A 7,081-nucleotide genomic window follows, 5' to 3' on the forward strand; every position below is an offset into this window, starting at 1 on the left:
TACTTACTTAATTAATTAATTAAATTTTGAGACGGAGTCTCGCTCTGTCACCCAGGCTGGAGTGCAGTGGCGCTATCTCGGCTCACTGCAAGCTCTGTCTCCTGGGTTCATGCCATTCTCCTGCTTCAGCCTCCCGAATAGCTGGGACTACAGGTGCATGCTGCCACGCCTGGCTAATTTTTTGTATCTTTAGTAGAGATGGGGTTTCACCGTGTTGGCCAGGATGGTCTCAATCTCTTGACCTCGTGATCCACCTGCCTCAGCCTCCCAAAGTGCTGGGATTACAGGTGTGAGCCACCGTGCCTGGCCCCTAAATTTTAAAAGCAGATAGAGGAATAGAGCTGATAAACATTGTCTTTTAAAGAACCTTAATGCACTGGGTGCAGTAGTTCACCCCTATAATCCCAGGACTGTGGAAGGCCAAGGTAGTGGATTGCTTGAGCTTGGGAGTTTGAGACCAGCCTGGGCAATGTGGTGAAACCCCGTCTCTACTAAAACCACAAAATTAGCCAGGCGTGATGAGCGCCTGTAATCCCAGCTACTTGGGAGGCTGAGGCATGAGAATCGCTTGAGCCTGGGAGGCAGAGGCTGCAGTGAGCCAAGATCACGCCACTGCTTTCCAGCCTGCCAGCCTGGGTGACAGAGTGAGACTGTCTTAAAAAAAAAAAAAAAAAAAAAAAGCTGGGCATGGTGGTTTGTGCCTGTAATCCCAGCTACCCAGGAGGCTGAGGTGGGAGGATCACTTGAGCCCAGGAGGCAGAAGGTACATTGAGTGAGACCATGCCACTGCACTCCAGTCTAGGTGACAGAGGGAGACCCTGTCTCAAAAATAAATAAAAAAGTTAAGAACCTTATTGGGCCTTTCTGTGTTAAAACAACAATAACAACAATAACAACAACAACAAAAATAACCTTAAAAAATACTTTGTTTAAATTATTTACAGCCAATTTCTGTCGAACACCCATTGTTTGCTGGGCTCTGGGGTAAATGCTTTGACGTGCATTATTTTAATCCTTTCAATGATCTTTTCAGTGTAGGAGGTTTTACTGTTTTGAGGAAATTAAAGGAGTTAACACCAGAATTCATTCTATACCATGGTACATTTGGCTGCAGTAATTTTCCTGCAGTCCACTTTGGAAAGGTAAATTGTATAATTTTGAGCCTAGACAGAATTCCTGTCCTGAAGTGCTGTATTTTCCCAGTGCATTGGAGTGCCAAAAACCCCTTCACCTAGTCCCTGCCTTCATTTAAAAAAAGAATGCTGGTTACCCATTAGTCAGTCATTGTGATAATATCTTGTGAATGCAGCTTCTTCAGTAGAAGGGCCAGAAGAGCTTATCTGGTAAATCCTGTTTCCTGCACCAGAGTAGTAGGGGGATCAGAGTCTCTTTATTCTTGATGAGCTTTGTCATCAGTTTCGATGGAAGAAGGATCCTGCTGTAATTAAACTGCAGGTCCATTTATTCTGTTTTCGGTGTTGTTAGAAGACTTTACTCTGAACTGCTTTGTTTCCTGATTGACTAGCCCTTTGGGGCAGAATGCCTGGGTTGAAATGAAAGTGTAGGTTTCTCTGCTGCAGTGTTCAGTCTGTCATCTCTCCTAAACTCCACACTAAGAAGCAGCCATTTAATTGGTCAGACCCCGGGGGTGATATTTTGGCACAGCTCCATTGGTTAGAATTACTTTTCCCTGAGCTTCATAGCAGATGCTGAGGTCCCTCTGCAGATATTTGTCATAGAATAGTTGAAACCAGGGAGTTTCTGAGAACATTTATAACTTGTGATTATTATGTATGTTTTTCAGTTGTTAACAGTTACCGCTTAAGAAAAAGAGCTCACTTATTGCTAGTGGGAAGTGAAATCTCTCTCCTTTCCCCCTTATTCATATTATTATTTTAACAGTTTATGTTCCAAGACCCTCTGCTCTCTCTTTTCCTGTTATCATTTTGTTATGTTTCTCCTTCCACCTTGCTTGGGCTATGCAAGTCAGGAACAACAGGCAAAGGTACACCCAGACCTGGGTGTGTCTGGTAGAGGTCGGTTTCTTTGATTTCTAGCATGTCTTTATTTTACGTCTGCATTTGTTGTTTTCATGTTTATTTGTATTTACAGTTTCCATTGCAGCACCATTCCAATCCAAAACAACAGTGAAGGCATTGAAGCCTTCTTTGTCTTTTTAGGAAGAGATGGAAGTGACGGTCTTATTCCTCTTCCAGGCTCTCCTTTTCTGGTTTCGTCCTTCTGTAATAACAATTTAAACCATTTTTATTTTCTTTTGTTTTTCAAGTAATCTTAGCAGACAAATAATTCTCTTCAGTCTTTCCTTCAAGGTATTGCTGTGGTTATATGTGTTTAAAATCCTTAATTTACTGATCATCCTGGAATCATAATTGTGCAGTTTCTGGCTTTTTTTTTTTTTTTTGAGATAGAGTCTCACTCTGTCACCCAGGGTGGAGTGCTGTGGTACAATGTTGGCTCACTGCAACCTCCGCCTCCCGGGTTCAAGCGATACTCCTGCCTCAGCCTCCCGAGTAGCTGGGACTACAGGCGTGTATCACCACATCCAGCTAATTTTTTGTATTTGTAAGTAGAGACGGGGTTTCGCCATGTTGGCCAGGCTGATCTCAAACTCCTGACCTCAGGTGATCTGCTGGCCTCAGCCTCCCAAAGTGCATTACAGGTGTTTACAGGCTCAGCGATTACAGGCGTGAACCACCATGCCTTGCCAATTGTGCAGTTTTAAGCATGAATTTCTGTCCTATTTTTTTTAAAAAGCACTCTATTGCTGTTATCATTAGTTAATAATTCAACAAGTATGTGTTGATTACCTGGCATTAAGGCTGAGAATAAAGCTGTGAAATAGACTCACTCTTGTTTCCTGTTTCACTTTCCACACCCTAAATATAGAAGAAAAATACTTTAAAAAGAATTATACAGGCTGGGCATGGTGGCTTATGCCTGTAATCCTAGAACTTTGGGAGGCTGAGGCTGGCGGATCACTTGAGGTCAGGAGTTCAAGACCAGCTTGGCCAACATAGTAAAACCCCATCTCTACTAAAAATACAAAAAATTAGCCAGGCATGTTGGCACGTGCCTATAATCCCAGCTACTCAGGAGGCTGAAGCATGAGAATTGCTTGAACTTGGGAGGTGGAGGTTGCAGTGAGCTGAGATCGTGCTACTGTACTTCAACCTGGGCAACAGAGCAAGACTCTGTCTCAAAAAAAGAAAAAAAAAAAAAGAATTATACAAATTGTTAGCCAGTTGATTAGATACAGTGCTGCTAGAATGCTCTTTCCCCCAGAATGTAATCATCATGAGATTCAAGGACCTTGCCTGTTGTTCCTCTTACGTTCCCCAGAGGTACTGGAGAATCATGCTAAATAGTCTGATAAATCAATTCTGGTTATAAGGAAGTGTATAAGATTCTATGAAGTGAGGCATGGTGGCTCACACCTGTAATTCCAACCCTTTGGGAGGCTGAGGTGGGAGGATCACTTGAGCCTGGGAGATTGAGGCTTCAGTGAGCTGTGATCGCACCACTATGTCACCAGCCTGGGTGACAGAGTGAGACCTGTCTCAAAAAAAAAAGATGTTATGAGAGCACACACAGGATCAGGAAAGGTTTCCCTGAGGAAATAAGTGATGTAAGTAAATGATGCGTAAGGGAGGTGAGGTGGCAACAGTGCTCTAGGCTGAGAGAATAGCTGAATAGCTTGAGGGAGAGAGATTCCTAAAGCCAAAATAACCTTGGCATTTGAAGAACTGAAAGAATAGGGTAGAGTAAGGAGTAAGGCCCTGAGCACTAAGGATCTGCTTTCATTATTATTTACTAGTTACCCAGTGACATTACTTATTTAATTTTTTTTTGAGACAGAGTCTCACTCTGTCTCTCAGGCTGGAGTGCAGTGGTGCGATCTCGGGTCACTGCAACCTCCGCCTCCCAGGTTCAAGCAGTTCTCCTGCCTCAGCCTCCATGTAGCTGGGATTACAGGCACCCGTCACCATGCCTGGCTAATTTTTGTCTTTTAGTGGAGACGAGTTTTCATTTGGGATTACAGGCGTGAGCCACCGCACCCGGCTGACAACACTTATTAAAAGGAAGGTAGGCCAGGTGCACTGGCTCATTGCCTATAATCCCAGCACTTTGGGAGGCCCAGGTAGGAGGATTGCTTGAGGCTAGGAGTTCAAAGACCAGTCTGGGTAACATAGTGAGATCCTGTCTCTACAAAAAAAGTAAAAAATTAGTTGGACAAGGTGGTGGGCACTTGTAGTCCTAGCTACTCAGGATGCTGAGGTGGGACGATCGCTCAGTGCTGCAGTTTGCTATGATGGTGCCACTGCACTCCAGACTGGGTGACAGAGACTTGTCTTAATAAATGAATCAATGAAATAGAGCATTAGTTGCAGTTGAGACAATTAAGTCAGAAACCCCTCCTCAACTGGAGCAAAGGTGAGTAAGAAGAGAAACTGAAATACACCTTAAATATCAAAGACTTTATCTTTAGAAGGTTGGGGGTCTATATCACTGGTACCCTGAACTTGTAGAAACTAGAAATGCAGATGATTTATGGGATGTATAAATTAAAGTTCTATAGTCCCAGGAATGGCTTTTCTATGTATTATACTTTTTACAAGGTGCTTAAGGTACTTTTGAATCCTACAAAAATCAGACCATTTTAATTCTGAGTTTTGTAGGATTATTGTGTTAAATAAGACAACATATGCAAACATAACAACTAACTTGGCACATTTTAGGTGTCTTGTAATGTTATACTTTGTTATCTTCTGAGAAAGGACTTCAGGAACCCCAAGTTCTGAATAACTCCCCCAATTTTCCCCTTGTCTGCCATCTGCAATAATAGCACAGAACATTATGTCATGTCTAAAGCTTCAATCCTTTATATTAAAGTATGACTTGGGAACTGAAGGAAAGAGGAGACTCCAGTCCTTGTTGTCTTTGATGTTACTGACATCTCAGTGTGAATGGAGGCTCTGGAAGCTGGTTTGGAGAGAGGCAAAGGCAAACGTTTAATCCTCATGAGCCCATGCCTTATTATAATGACGGCTATTTACTGAATGTCTATTACTGCCCTCTGCTCTTGATGTAAGATTGAAAAGTCCAGTGAAGATATGATCCCCCTTTATACTGAGCATCACCTCTATGTCCAGCCTGTGAGGTGTAGGAAATTTGTTCCTGTTACTCTGAAGCTCATAGTGGCAACTTTCTCAAGCTCATTCGTTTATTCAATGTTAGAGCCAGGATTTAAAGTCAGGTCTGACTGATTTTAAAGCCAAAGTAAAACATATTTGGGAACAGCCTCCCCCCCCCCACCTTTCTCTCCAACTGTTCTGTCTTCTTAAACTTTAGCCCTAAAGTAAAATTCTTACCTAGAAAATATGCATGTATCCATTACCCATATCCAAAGGACTGCCTTGGAGGATAGAAAATGTCTTATTAGTATTTAAAGCTTTGGAAATGTTTTCTTCCCCTGAGTTCTGGCCTGTGAAATATTCCTTGTTTATGTCCAGCCCATGCACCATTTCAGCAGGGCTGTTTATCCTAATTCAGGCCTTGGGTTCTAAAGTTCTACCATATACATGTCTTCTCTGTGACTTAGCTATTCTGAATTCTTTTTTCTTTTCTTTTTTTTTTTTGAGATGGAGTCTCGTTCTGTCACCAGGCTGGAGTACAGTGATGTGATCTCGGCTCACTGCAACCTCTGCCTCCTGGGTTCAAGCAGTTATCCTGCCTTAGCCTTCTGAGTAGCTGGGACTACAGGTGCACGCCAGTACACCCAGCTAACTTTCTGTATTTTTAGTAGACATGGGGTTTCACCATGTTGGTCAGACTGGTCTTGAACTCCTGGTCTCAGGTGATCCGCCCACCTTGGCCTACCAAAGTGCTGGGATTACAGATGTGAGCCACTGCACCTGTCCACTGAATTATTTATTCTAAAATAAATATCTCAAAAATAATCTCACTATCACAGAGAACATGCTTCATTGTCCCACCCCCAGCACATGAGACCAGTTAGTAGTATGGTTTACTCAGCAGGCTGCTTACTTACAAATGCAACAGTTGCCCTATTTTATGCTCATTGTGTTGTCACCAGCATTTTAAATCTTTACAAGTCAAGATGGATACCTCAGGCAGGTTTACTGCAAAATTCTAGTAAACAGTTTCAAAGGATTTCAAGTTGCTTGCCAGACTAATTTATTTTTAAAAGTAAGCAGCCTTCCAAGCTAAGAGATGATTTTAAATTTCAGGTGAGTTCTCAGGACATTGTGATTTAAAAAATTATGTTGTTGGTATAAATCAGCTGTGTCAGGGCCTGTCCCACCAAGGGCCTTGGGTGGTAAGAAACCCGAGCTTTGGGTGACCAGAGAGAAGAGAGAGACCTTGGGCTTTCCAGCCAGTAGGGCCTATGAAATATGTAGGTCATTGGCATTTTATTTTATTTATTTTTTTGAGAGGGAGTCTCACTCTGTCGCCCAGGCTGGAGTGCAGTGGCGCGATCTTGGCTCACCGCAACCTCTGCCTCGCGGGTTCAAGCGATACTTCTCCCTCAGCCTCCCGAGTAGCTGGGACTACAGGTGCCGGCCACCACACCACTAATTTTTGTGTTTTTAGTAGAGATGGGGTTTCACCATGTTGTCTAGGCTGGTCTTGAACTCCTGACCTCACGTGATCCGCCTGCCTTGGCTTCCCAGAGTGCTGGGATTGTAGGAGTGAGCCACCATGCCCAGCCATCATTTTAGAATTATACTTTTTAGCTTGGCACAGTAAAAGAGAATCCTTTCTCAGCCTTCAGGTCTCATCTCAGGTATCACCTACATGAGGAGTCCTCCCCCATTTATACACACCAGCCCGGTATGTATAAATACCCACAATGGCTTGAAGTTAGCAAGTGAGAAAAGTAGCACGGTATGAATTGGAGAAGTGGTCAGGGTCTTTAACCATGTAAGAAGTGATTATTTTTATTCTAAAATGCAATAAGATCCATGAAAGAACTTTTTTTGAAGAGTTTTTATTTTTATTTTTATTTATTTTTATTTTTTATTTTTTATTTTTTTTGAGG

At 42.6% G+C, this 7,081-nt stretch overlaps 1 protein-coding gene across 5 annotated transcripts in view; it reads left to right on the forward strand.

The window, feature by feature from the left end:
* RFFL (ring finger and FYVE like domain containing E3 ubiquitin protein ligase) overlaps positions 1 to 7,081 on the forward strand; it is an 81,279-nt gene that overhangs the window by 44,776 nt on the left and 29,422 nt on the right. Inside the window, exon 1 of one of the 5 annotated variants that reach the window (XM_017890901.1) lies at positions 6,164 to 6,269. The exons of the other annotated variants lie outside the window; for them this stretch is intronic. The gene's annotated coding sequence lies outside the window, so the exon portion shown is untranslated. Of the gene's footprint in view, positions 1 to 6,163; positions 6,270 to 7,081 lie in introns of those variants that run through there. 5 annotated transcript variants of the gene reach the window in all.

This window comes from Rhinopithecus bieti, unplaced genomic scaffold, assembly GCF_001698545.2.
Source record: "Rhinopithecus bieti isolate Rb0 unplaced genomic scaffold, ASM169854v2 scaffold_19652, whole genome shotgun sequence".
NCBI classification, from domain to species: Eukaryota; Metazoa; Chordata; class Mammalia; order Primates; family Cercopithecidae; genus Rhinopithecus; species Rhinopithecus bieti.